The sequence below is a fragment of the Mercenaria mercenaria genome, unplaced genomic scaffold, assembly GCF_021730395.1.
Source record: "Mercenaria mercenaria strain notata unplaced genomic scaffold, MADL_Memer_1 contig_3729, whole genome shotgun sequence".
In the NCBI taxonomy this organism is placed as follows: domain Eukaryota; kingdom Metazoa; phylum Mollusca; class Bivalvia; order Venerida; family Veneridae; genus Mercenaria; species Mercenaria mercenaria.
Window position 1 is genome coordinate 22993 of NW_026461896.1, and position 13199 is coordinate 36191.

General features: G+C 35.2%; 1 long non-coding RNA gene across 3 annotated transcripts; it reads left to right on the forward strand.

The window, feature by feature from the left end:
• Positions 1-2316: 2316 nt before the first annotated feature.
• LOC128553352 (uncharacterized) lies at positions 2317-13073 on the forward strand. Of its 3 annotated transcripts, none has more exons than XR_008369325.1 (6): positions 2317-2535; positions 5125-5263; positions 6425-6484; positions 11281-11355; positions 11778-11891; positions 12992-13073. It is a non-coding gene; the product is annotated as an uncharacterized LOC128553352 (long non-coding RNA). The 3 variants fall into 3 exon arrangements; XR_008369327.1 differs by having other exon boundaries at positions 11785-11891; XR_008369326.1 differs by lacking the exon at positions 11778-11891.
• The last annotated feature ends 126 nt before the right edge of the window (positions 13074-13199 follow it).

Genomic DNA, 13199 nt, shown 5'->3' on the forward strand with positions numbered 1-13199 from the left:
AGTTTTTAAAAAAATCCAATGGACCAGTTTTTGCACACTACTTAGTCATTCCGCACGAAAATAATAATCTCATAGAAAGATTTTGGCATGATTTTTGCATAAAATAAACATTCCTTCAGCGAATAGCGGGAGTATGTATTTGAAAATTACATCACCGTGTAGGTTTCGACTGGCATATTATATAAAATGGAACAAAATACTTTTTAAATAAAATGAATGCCCCGAGACTAAATTAACCGCCAGGAAAACGGCAACGTCACCACTATTTCCGACTAGGCTTAAAGGTGAATTTTCGACGTCATTTGCGTAAAATGTGTGCATCTGGTCTTTTCGATAATTGTACATCGGGTGAAGATCAACTTTTGCTGTAATCTATGTATGTTATCTAGGATGTAAATTGTTTTTGAAAATCCGGCTCATTACACCTTCTTCACCTTAAAACTACCTCGGGAGGTGGTTTTAATACTACATTAAAAAGTAATGCTACATTATTTTACAAATGTGAACGCAAATGTGGGTTATAACTGGTTTTACAATCCCAAATCTACAGATCTTACCTTTTGGAGGAAGAATACCATGTGTTTCTTTTTTGTATCAAACAATTGATGCTGTGGCTGGCAAAAGTAATTGGACTGTTGTTGAAACAAAAACATTAAATTGCGATATGGAGTCATGCTGACGCTCAAAAGGACAATAGATGGAATGAACAGAAATTCTTAGATGAAACACAGAAGTTAAATATGATGACCCCTTTTGTTTCTGTTAGCCTCAATTCTTTGTAACCTTTTTTGCTTATTGCAAGATATTTGTTAACTTCCAACATTGCATGTATATATTTAAACCACATTTCTTTGCCTAGTGTGGACGCAAACTAGATTATATTTTGATGGGTTTTGAATGTCAAATACCAATTATAGCCAATTAGTGCCTAATAAAAATAAAACCGTTCTGCTAGTGTGAACACGGTATTAGATATCTCGGTGCATTTCTTGACAAACCTTGAACTTTAAAGATCATATAAATCGCAAATGTCATACAGCCATGTTGAATTACCTACGAATTAAGAACATCCAAAAATACTTAACAAAAACAGCCATGGCATGGCCATAATGTTTCATCACTGAAAGTTTGCCATTATTAGCTTATAAATAGTATATGATAAAAGAAGAAAAAGAACAAACCATCCCTGAGAAGTAATTTTGTTTTCAGAGTGAAACCGGGAGTATATTTCAGTGGTAAGGCACTTGAAAATATTGTCGCTGTTGCCCTCAGATGAACAACAAACAATGATTTATTCAAGAACAAATCACTAAATGAGATATATTATTTCGATTCTAACACGTTACCAAGGATTTTTAAATACATCCTTGACGACATTCATTAAATATTTGCCCGTTTTCAATTGGTTTCTTTTCCAGCGCACCGCTATGCCATTTAACGCCATATTAATGGTGATGTCAGAACAGTGATTTGTTTTATATATTAATTCACTGTTTTCTACCTTCTTTGTTTAGGCCTAATAGGAAAATGAATCTGATCGTGTTAGAATTGAAGATATTTTGCAAGTTTGTATGGAATCAAACCATAAATGAAGTCTCTGTATTCTACAAAACCAATTCAATAGGCCCGATAGAAAATTTTGGTCATTAAGAGGGCATAAGTCTGGAACCCATGGTGGGATCTGGCCAGTTTTCAAAAGTAACCAAGATATTATGTCAATACAACTTGTGATTAAGTTGATTGCAAAGTGTGGTCTCCATCGTGTTCACGTGTGTAATTGAGGGCGGCGACGGACGACGGGCGATCACAAAAGCTCACCATAATATGTTATTATTATTATCCTAAGTTTATGCCAGTCATGTTGTTAGATCTAATGTTATATGTATTTTAAAGACCAATTCAAAATAAAATTTCTTGTATCTTGTCACCATTTTGTAAGCTAAAAATGGGTAGAACGCACCTCCACATGCGAGTTCATATTCTATGGCAACTGTCCGGTACAGTGACTTGAATGTTGGTAAATAAAGCTATTATGTCGGTAACTAATGTTTTCTCCAACTTTAAATGAGTCGCGCCATGGGAAAACAAACATAATGCGTAAACTTGCGACCATGGATCAAGACCAGCCTGTGCATCCGCGCAATTGGTCAGGACCCGTGTTGTTCGCTTTCAAAGCCTATAGGAATTAGAGAAACTAGTGAACAGCATGGATCCTCGCAGGCTGGTCTGGATAATACTCTGTTGGTTTTCACATGGCGCGGCTCAAATAAAATTTGCATGCAGTTTGCCGCACGTGAAAGCAGGTATGACGTCACGTCCGGATAAACAAATGCGTTGAGGTTCCACGCGTATATTTTGTAGCTTGATTTCTATGATAAACATGCTATATTGAAAGTTGAAAGCGATTGAAATGAATAAAATACAATCCATACTTACTAACCACACCGACGTTTCGGGTTGACAACGAGAAGTATGCGTAAAATAGCGATACAACTATAGCTGGAGTCAATCTGGGTCGCAAGACGCACATAAAAGGTATAGCAAGAAAACGTCTCAAAACTGCCAATCTTCAGCCTCAACAATTCGAAGCATATATGGCCCATAAACACAACACTTTCCACACCCTACGGTTTTTTTGTATCCTGGTTACGTAGGGATACAATGTGCAGATTTTTGGTTTTACGATATAGTATGAAGTAGATCAAATACTAGTGACCCATACACATAAAATGATGTTACAATAGTAATATTTTGATGTTATCAGTGTATTATTAGCCAATATAAATTTATAAAATGAATGTACATGTATGTATATAGATACAAGAATATATTCATGTGACCATTGTTCATCACGTGATGATCGGTTTTAAAATAAACTTATATGTCAGGCCTTTTTTTCATCAATTTGGGAATGCCACCGACACCGGTGGAATTGGGGAAAATGCTCTCAGAAATTGTCTTAATTGGGACAATTTGTGCAAATTACCAAAATCTACATAAATGTGTTTTTGTGTGAAATATTGATGAATTGCATTTCAGTAATTGTTCAACAGTATGGTAATTTACTAAATATACATACAAATCAGCAAAACTATCTTAAAACAGCAAAAACCCTAAAAGATATAATCATTTGGGAATTTTAAATTCAACTTTGGGAAAAAAACATACTTTTTTGCATTGGGATTACCTCCTTTTACAGGAGGTAGATTTATAGCAGAAAAAAGCCCTGTATGTTGATATAGTACAGAAATCTACCAAACTTTTGACAATTACATATCTTGGCCAGCAAGAAATAAAAAAGCCTCCATCCATTTCGGCTTGTGGTCAGTGACAGCATAATTATAGTGAATGGCGTGAAAGATTAACGTCGACATACTCGTTTGTTTACTTTCAGTTTCGTTTCAAGATACTTAGCAATCATGTAAATAATTACCCATTTTTATTCAGAATCATTATTCTTTTATCATGGAACATTCACCTGTGCTAAAAGAAGTGTAAACTTCGAAAACATTGGGAAAAATTAACTAAAAAATTACAAAATCAAAAGAAGTCCAGTTAGCTGAATTTTAGATAAAAACAATGTGTTTGCAGTGATCAATGACCGAAGTGGCAAGGGAGATCACTGCATTGGAGTTTGCTTAATTCTACGCACAAAAGAATGTCTAAATGTAACTTTTCTGAAATTTCAATATCTGCTTTAGAGTCAAACTCAGGTCAAATAAAGATAAAAGATCGCAGATTGTTTGTTCAAATTCATGTAGTGATTTTGTCCTATTAAAAACCTGGTGTTGAAGCTATGTTACTTTCAACATATCCACGAAGAAAGGTTAGAGCTATTGAAGTGTCTAGGGCTACGGATCCTAGTCCAGATAATAACACGTTTCGGGACAGCGTGATAACTTTTTACACCATGAGAAAACCAACATAGTGCATTTGCAACCAGCATGGATCCAGACCAGCCTGCTTATCCACGCACTGGTCTGGATTCAAGCTGGTCGCAAATGCAATGTGCTGGTTTTCTCGTGGTGCAGCACAGTTTAACCTAGGTTTATTGAGTACCATTCAATGCATGTGTATGGTCAATGTGGGATAATTAATGCCTATCGTGCTCTGTTACAGATAGCATCCAGACGATTCAGGTTTTGTTTACGCTAGTAAAAAAGTCATAGTGTGTTTCTATATTAATTTCATGTACATTTTTATATGCTTTAAAAATTATCAGACATGCGTATATGCATTATTTAAAAGCGTAATTTACGCTAATACGCATCTTATCTGGAGCCCTGTTTGGGGTCACTCTATTAAAGGTCAAGGTCACAGCAGCTAGAATATGGAAATCCATTCCTGTCAGTAACTAATTGAGAACCATTTGACCTAGAACCTTCAAACTTTATAGGGTGATACGACTTCAGAGTTAAAATGACCTCTATTGTTTTTGGGGTCACTCAGTCAAAGGTCAATATAACAGGGGCTATGTCTCTGTCACTGTTAATTTTGTTTTCAAGAACTGGAGAACTGTTTGACCCAGAATCTTAAAACTTCATAGGGTGATAGGGCCTGTAATATTTTTAGGGTAGTAGATCAAAGGTCAAGTTCACAGGGGCCTGAACATGGAAAACTGTTGCTGATAAAAAACTTGAGAACTACCTTATTGCCTGGGGCAGGTAATAGTAGAATGTGGGCAAGCAAAAATTATACTCGGTTGTCCATCATACAAGTGAAATATTTGAAATGTTTGAAAGATCCCCGAAAATTACCCTATGGGCAAGTGCTCAACAGAGTTAAGCCGATCCCTGAGGTAGAATTTTTTTACTATATAATTTTATGTTTACAAAATAATTTTCTTGAATTATGGAAAAAATACTATACAGAGATCAATATTTTCGAAACAGAGTAAATAATCTGCAGATTGAACTTATAATGAAATGTGACGAGTGCATGTCTTTAAATTCAGACAGGACATATTGTTATTTTGAGAAGGAAACTGTCTGACATTGTACCTAGGAGCAGTCAAGAAGAAAGATTTAAAAAAAAATATATACACACAGTGCGAACAGCTGCTTTGCTCTGCCTTATATACAGAAGAATTTCCATTATAGACTTCTCATTAGCATCCATTTACAGATACGTCAGTATTGATGAACACAGAACATCAGACCTGTACCACTGGCATCCTGTACCTTCACCAGAACAGACCAGATACCTCACAAGACAGAAAGTGTGTGTCCAGCCAAGCATTCAATGGTTGAAGCTCTAATATCAGGTAACTTGTAAAGCATTTTTATTAGATCTCCAGGACCTAATCAGGCAATCTAATATATGACTGCACTGCCAAAAAACTTAGCCACCTCTCCTTTCTGCATTATGCTGAATGGAAACATTCTGCTGCTGAAATGCCAAGCAAGAAGGTGGTTCTGGATCAGACTGCTGTGAAACCTCCAGAGCTTTTGTCAAAGTATGCAAATATACTGCACTGCACTGGTCGTAAATGCAGATTCACTTGCCCCCAGCAGACTAAAGGTTATAACACAAATGGAATTTAAGGGTCAGTAAGTGCTGAAGTGTCAAGTGTCATAATAGTACTTTCAGTAATAGCCAAATAAAACATCAATACTCTAATTAAACACCTGTGAATATTCTAGATATATTCTGAACTTTGAATGTAGGGGTCTCCGTGGCTGAGTGGTTAAGGTTGCTGACTTCAAATCACTTGCGTCACATCAATGTTGGTTCGAACCTCACATTGAATTCATGTGAGGAAGCCATCCAGCTGGATTGTGGGAAGTCAGTGGTTCTACCCAGGTGCCTGCTGTTGAAGAAATAATGCAGAGGGGATTTTCATCCACCATCAAAGCTGGAAAGTCACCATATGATCTGTAATTTTGTCAAAATCTAAACATCTAAATTTGAGTACGAGGTTAGGTCACAGGATAACAGTCTAGCTTTATAGGTGCCTATTTTGGACATACTTACATGTCCAGTCATCTATAAATAAATTGAAACCACCTTGATGGTTTTCTTGAATGAAAGACATTTGACTTCATGGAATGACTGCTGATTTTTATCATATATACTTGTCTGTGTCAGATGGACCATTCTAGGTGACAAAATTAATGTAAAATATATTTTTAATATTATACTAGACTACTCTTGGGAAAATAAAAATAAAATGAAACGAAAGGAAATTTGTTTGTTTCACGTGTTGAATCAAAATATCATTAACTCTTGGACACCAGAACTTAAGTTTTTGCTTGTGACTGCTTGTAAAACTGTTGTATCTGATGTTCTCTTAATGAAAGTTATTTTGAACTTACACTGAAACAACCAAATATCTTGTAAATACTTTTTCAAAACATTTGATAAATTATGTTGCTACTATAACCTAACGTGAAGAAAGTGGGGGTTTTATAAATTGTATTTTCAGGTTGTAGTGGTTTTAGTACAGACACAGAAGAGAGGAGGCGGCTAAAAAACTGCAGTTCAGGTGAGAGTTGTTACAGTTTGAAGGAAATATGATAGAAGAGTGATTGTATTTTGTTCTGTGTGAGTCTGTTACAGTTTTGTTAGTTCCCTACTTAAATTCCTAGACAGATTATCAGGATCACAGGCACTTTTCCATACATCCAGCATTCTGTCAGACTCCATATTTCATCTATATGTAACTTCCTAAGACAAAGGCCAATTCTCAAACAACTTGGAACAAATTTTGACCATATCAAGATGACTTTCATGTTCATAACTCAGAGCTGTGCCATGAAGTTCAAGGTTACAGTAAACTGACATACATCAGTGACTTATAATATATCTTGGCATAAATATAAGACACATTTTGTAAGAGAAGTTAGTTGATAAGCCAGTAGGGTCGGTCTTTACCGTCATGGAGGACTCATAGTTATTGGTGGCTGCTGCCACCAGTGTCAAAAAGAATACTCTGTTTGAGAAATCTTGTCAGTTCTTAAGACCATCCTAACAACACAACCGAAAATAGTTCCAAGCTTTCCAGGTAAACAATTATCTACACAACGTGCAGAATATGCAAAGCTACAATATACAGTCGACATCGTACTTGCGACCACCTCTATTAAGCGATTTTTGTATTAAACGACCAGTCAAAATCCCTCCCGAACGTTTTCAGTATATAAATTCATTCTATTAAACGACTTTTTTATTAAACGCCTAGCGACCACATTAATCATGTCCCGACAGGTAAAATATTCGACAAAAGTATCTATTAAGCGACCGGGTACCAAAATTCTAGCGGGCATTTCTTCATCTGTGTAATTAGCGAGTACGTTTTGCACGTGGCTGAATGCAATTAACCTTTGTATCAGTCAAACTGACAAATAATATTGTCATAATTTTCACAGTTTGTGGACTTGGAAAAGTGTTCAGGATGTTAAAACATATTTTGAAACCATACATGTATGTTCATAATAAATACAGTTACATTTAACTTTTCTTTTCATCTGAGTGAAATTCATTAAGTGACCATTCCATTAAGAGACCACTTCTTAGCAGTCCCTTGGGTGGTCTCTTAATACAATGTCGACTGTATGCCTTAATACCATTTTTAACGTAAATTCGGCGACTAAAATCAATACAAACTGAAGTCAACGTTATAATTAAAACAACCACGTGTATGAATACAAATATGCAAATTTATGGTCACGTGAATAAATGATAACCTCATGTCACCTGAACTGGAGCGATGATATTGATTAGCTATTGCATAGTACTGCCCCAGAGGTCACGTAGCTTATAACGTAGAAAAGGTAGCTTATATATATAGAAACCTAGCCTGGGAATCCAGACTGACAATTCAAAAATGTTTCCTAACCGCAGTGTCACATGTATAACTCCCGAAATTTAAGGCTTTATTTGATAAAGAACAATGACTTCTGCTAGCAGTAATCCGCGGCTAAAAATAGAAACGGAATTTCAACGGAAAAGTTTCCAAACATTTCCGGTCCATAGACAATACTAGTTTGTACCTCTGATAGCTTTTCCAGCAAGTTGTAATACTTTTCGAATATGTCAGAACAAACTTAAATGTTCGTCATATCTATCAAATTGTAAGATTTTATATTAATGCAACCCAGGGTCTTTCAAAAATCATTTTGAGTGACCCTGTGCAACCCTAGTGATCTAAGAATGTTACTGAATTTTCGACTTCGTTTCAAGCACGCAAAAATATGACCACATGTTAATTAGACTATTTATAGAAAATCGATAATCAGCAGTGATATGGATTTCCTCAGGAGTTGATACTGCCAATTAACACATTAGCGCAAATTTAGTGAGATGATTTATGAACAGGACAGTAATTTATGGATATAACTTGAACATGTATAGTTCATCGTTATATCAAGAACAAAATATACTAAAACATGCTTAGCAATACGAGAGTGAACAAAAATAAAAGAACATTCAGTTAAAATTCATTCGATATTGTTTGCAATGTGACCTGCCGTGAGAATCAAAGACATGTATGTTTTCTAAATAATATTCCCTCATGGATAATCTTCCTTCAGCAAATTACAATATAAGATACTATATGTATGCATAGATACACATGTATTTGGTACAGTTTCGTCTGACAAAACACGAATTATCAATGTGGAAACCCACAGGTCACCCAAGCTGACAAATGTTGCAAGCTCGCTTTGACTAAGTGGTGCTACTGTATCACGATTTTATCACCTTGTAAGCCTGTGAAAGTGGGCGCAGCGATGATACTTATACTCGCCTGTTTGAAACGGCAATCTGTCAGACTGTAGCAAGTCGTCGGAAAACAGATTTGACCAACTTAAAAATTGAATTGTTTCAAGACAGATTCTGCTCACTTCAGCTAAATTCATTCGAGTCACACCATGAGAAAAACAACATAGTGCATTTGTGACCAGCATGGACCCAGATCAAACACTCTGGTCAGGGTCCTTGCTGTTCGCTTACGGTTTCTCTAGTTCATAGTTGCAATAGGCTTTGAAAGCTAACAGCATGGATTCTGACCAGACTGCGCAGATGCACAGGCTGGTCTGGATCCATGCTGGTTGCAAAGGAACTATGTTGGTTTTCTGATGGTGCTTCTCAATATATCTGGATTGATACAATATATGTATAAAAATTAAAACGGTTTCGTTTCGCCAGTTACATATTTTTCGACGTTTTTCTCGGTCTGACTAAAGTTGTAAGTTTGTCTGACTTAATGTCCAGCATTTTTGCGAAGCCTGCTGTTATGTCTAGCGAACTTTTGAGTATAACAGATGGAGTGATAAATAATGCACCTCTAAAATACACTGGCTGCAGAACTGACATTCTGAGATGCATTTGTGGTGCATGTTTCTGTTGTTTTCTTTCACAAAAGTCTCATGAGAACCACAGCTATCAGATACGGACAATCAGTGTGTATAATAATTCATGACAGACACTGCCCAAAAGCTTTAAAAAGAATTCTTAAAAGCTGAATGATTTGGCGAAAAAGCTTTTATTGTTTATTCGTAGTAAAACATCTTCGATGTAATTTATGTTGTAGTTTTCGTCACTAATAATCAAAAAGGATCAAAACTATTCGTTAAAGACTGAATCAGTGTAAACAATGACTGGCAGTGAAAAAGGATTAATTTTGAAAGCAAAGCCGAATATTAAAACTCTTATGGTTTATATTAACAATTCCTCAGTTGTCGCTTTCTTTGTAATATTTTAAACATTGATTAGCAGCCACCATCAGCGCTTTGAGCGCTTTGATTTTTGACAAGGTAAACAAACCCAAAAATTGAATGATGGTAGCTTTTTATGTTTTTAGAAAATCCTAATTAAAAGTTTTGCATGCATTATTAAAGTCATATAGATTTGAATTTTCTTTTTCTGGATCAATTATCAACCTCACTGGATCAAGTCCCATAACTCTGTCATGTATTTTGGGCAAATAATGCCCTCTTTCCTTTTGGACTTAGAAAATCCTGGTTAAAGTTTTACATGCAAGTTACTATCTCCAAAACTAATGTAGATATTGAATTGAAACTTCACATGTGTTTTCAGGGTCATAAAACTAGTTGATAGCATCCAGTCCAATAACTCTGACTTGCATTTTGGCCAAATAATGCCCCTTTTGGACTTAGAAAATCCTGGTTAAAGTTTTGCATTCAAGTACATACAGCTAGTAACTTAAAGGCATATATATTTGAAACTTATTTTTTATTTTTCTAGATCAATTACTAACCTCACTGGATTAAGTCCCATAACTCTGACATGTATTTTGGGCAAAAAAAATGCCCACTTTTGGACTTGGAAAATCCTTCATAATGTTTTACATGCAAGTTACCATCTCCGAAACTAATGCAGATATTGAATTTAGACTTCACATATGTCTTCAGGGTAATAGTACTAGCTGATAGCAACAAATCCCATAACTCTGACCTGCATTTTGGCCAAATTGTGCCCCGTTTGGACTTAGAAAATCCTGGTTTAAAGTTTTACATGCAAATACATACTTACTTAAAGGCATATAGATTTGAAACTTATTTTTTATTTTTCTAGATCAATTACCAACCTCACTGGGTCAAGTTCCATAACCTTGACATGTATTTTGGGCAAATTATGCCCTTTTTAGACTTAGAAAATTTTGGTTAAAGTTTTGAGTGCAAGTTACTATCTGCAGAACAAATGCAGATATTTAATTGAAACTTCACATGTGCCTTTGGGGTTATAAAACTAATTGATTGCATCAAGTCCCATAACTCAGACATACATTTTGGCCAGATTATGTCCCCTTTTGAACATAAAACTTCTGGTTAAGTTTTGCATGCAGTTACTATCTCCAAAACTAATGCAGATATTGGACTGAAACTCTATAGATATTTTAACTTTGGGGTAACATTTTCCTGCTTCTGGGACAACAATTCGAATAGTCGAGCATTGGCTGTCTTATGGACAGCTCTTGTTGTCTTTACTTTTAAAGCTACATACAAACACTGGTTGACTTAAAAATGTATTTAACACTATTATTAGTATGTTGCTGAAAGACACACATTTGTAATTATGCAGCTGTATATGTTAATTTTGAAACAGTGTTTACAAAGTGTTTTTGGAAAGTGTAGACTACTGTTACTGTTACAACATGTTGCTGTGAATCCTGAGAATATAATCTGACTGCAAACAATGGTTGTAACTTAGTTCCCCAGCAACAAAATGTATTTTGTTCTTGTCTGTTGCTAAATCTGGATTTAAATATAGATTATTATTATCCAGTTATAGATTTACACCTCTGTTCTTGTATTTTAGAGGGTTAGAAGTTAACAATACATGTTCATATTTCCATGAGGCGAAAGGTTTGAGCTGCGAACACCAAAGCAAAAGGTATTATTCCTTGTCAGTTTTTGTTTTGTCCTAAAGTAATAATAATAATAACGGCTTTATTTTACGTTGATAACATATTTGGTGTTTAACCAATTTTCAATATGGTCCACATTATCAAACAAAAAATACAAGATTAATTACAATATTTACCAATCAGAGAACAGCAATGATTGATAAATATACAGCTGTACAGCTGAGAAACAAACCTGAAAAGAAAGTTTAATAATGAACAAATGTAAAAAACACAAGAAGGTAATAAAAAGAAACAGCAAAGGCATGCATTTATACAAAATTTATTCCCAAAATTTAAAGAAAATTTTGCTTAAACCATGAAATTACATATTAACATTGGTGGTCCCAGCCTGAGAGTACTTCCATTGATGGTATGAGTTTATGAATTTTTCGAATATATGCTGGAATAGATTCCAGATTACACGTCCAGATAGGGATTTGCGAAAGAATTCTGTGCGTGGTTTGGGGACAGCCAGGTTAGCATTATCTCTGGATTTAGGTTCAAGCTCACATGAAATTTGCAGGTACTTAAATTTATGTTCTCCATAATTTCTTTAAAGAACAACTAGGACACCAAGCCAATTTCAAACATAGCTTTCAAGAATGTTCCTTTGATTGTCACATTTCAGATTCCTTCAAATCTAAGTCAGCCTTTGAGAAGTTTTGTTGCCATGGCAACCAAAAGGAAAGTCTTTAAAATCAATTTTGCCCAAAAACTGCTAGTAAGATTTAGAAATTTACGTAAGTCCCGGAAATGTTCCTTGGGGAACCCACCACTAAATCCTTCAAGCTCCCACCCACTTTACCCCCCAGGTCTCCCAAACACCCCAACCCATACAGAGCTTAAGATAAAAAATGCATTTAAAAGACTTCTTCCATGTACTGCTTGACAAAATCTTTACCATCATGATAGGGTCCTCTCCCACATTTGTTCAAATGGGGGATGAGGTGCTAGGCTCTTTGGGGGACCACTAAAGCTGAAAATAGAAATATCTTTTCATTAACGGCTTGATGGGTCTTCGTCAAAACTTGATCTGTAGCATCTTTATAAGGTCCTCTCTCAAGTTTGTTCAGATAGGGTCCATATCCCCTTTAGGGTCGCTAGAGCTAAAAATAGAAAAGTGTTTAAATGATTTCTTCTCCTGAACTGTTTGGTGCATCTTCATGAAACTTGGTCTATAGCATCATTATAGATCTGCTTCCAACTTTATCTAAATAGTGGCACTTGGCCCCTTTTAGGGGCTACTGGTTTTTACAAAACACATTTATTACCATTTATGATTCAGTAAGTCATACATGTATTCAAGGTCAGCAACTGAGGTCAACTGTGGCTCTCTTATTGTTTTACTTTTAGTTTATTATGTTTTAAATAATAATAACAATAATAACTTTATTTTATGAGGCTACACATTTGGATTATCTAATATTTAATTTTGGCCTCAAGATATTGGTACTTGATATGTTACAGTATTTACAAAGGATTTATAATGTACAATGTGGTAACACAGAACCTTGACATTGTCTATAATTACCACATTATCATTCCCTGTACCCACATTATCCCTGTACATCTAGAAATTTTTAGGCCTTAATAAACACTGAAAAAATGTCTCTTCTTTTGAAGTGAAATGTATGAAGTTCAGTTGTAATGGTAATGAGCTACAGGTCTTTGTCCTACATGGTGAGGGAAACAGTGTATGGCATTTGGAAAAAAAAACATGTAATAGGTAAGTAGATCATTAAATTTGTATTTAGAATCTTTTTTCACTAACCCAGCTGCACTAAGAAAAAAGTAACTAAAAAAAATCAATTTAAAATTTTATATAAAACCA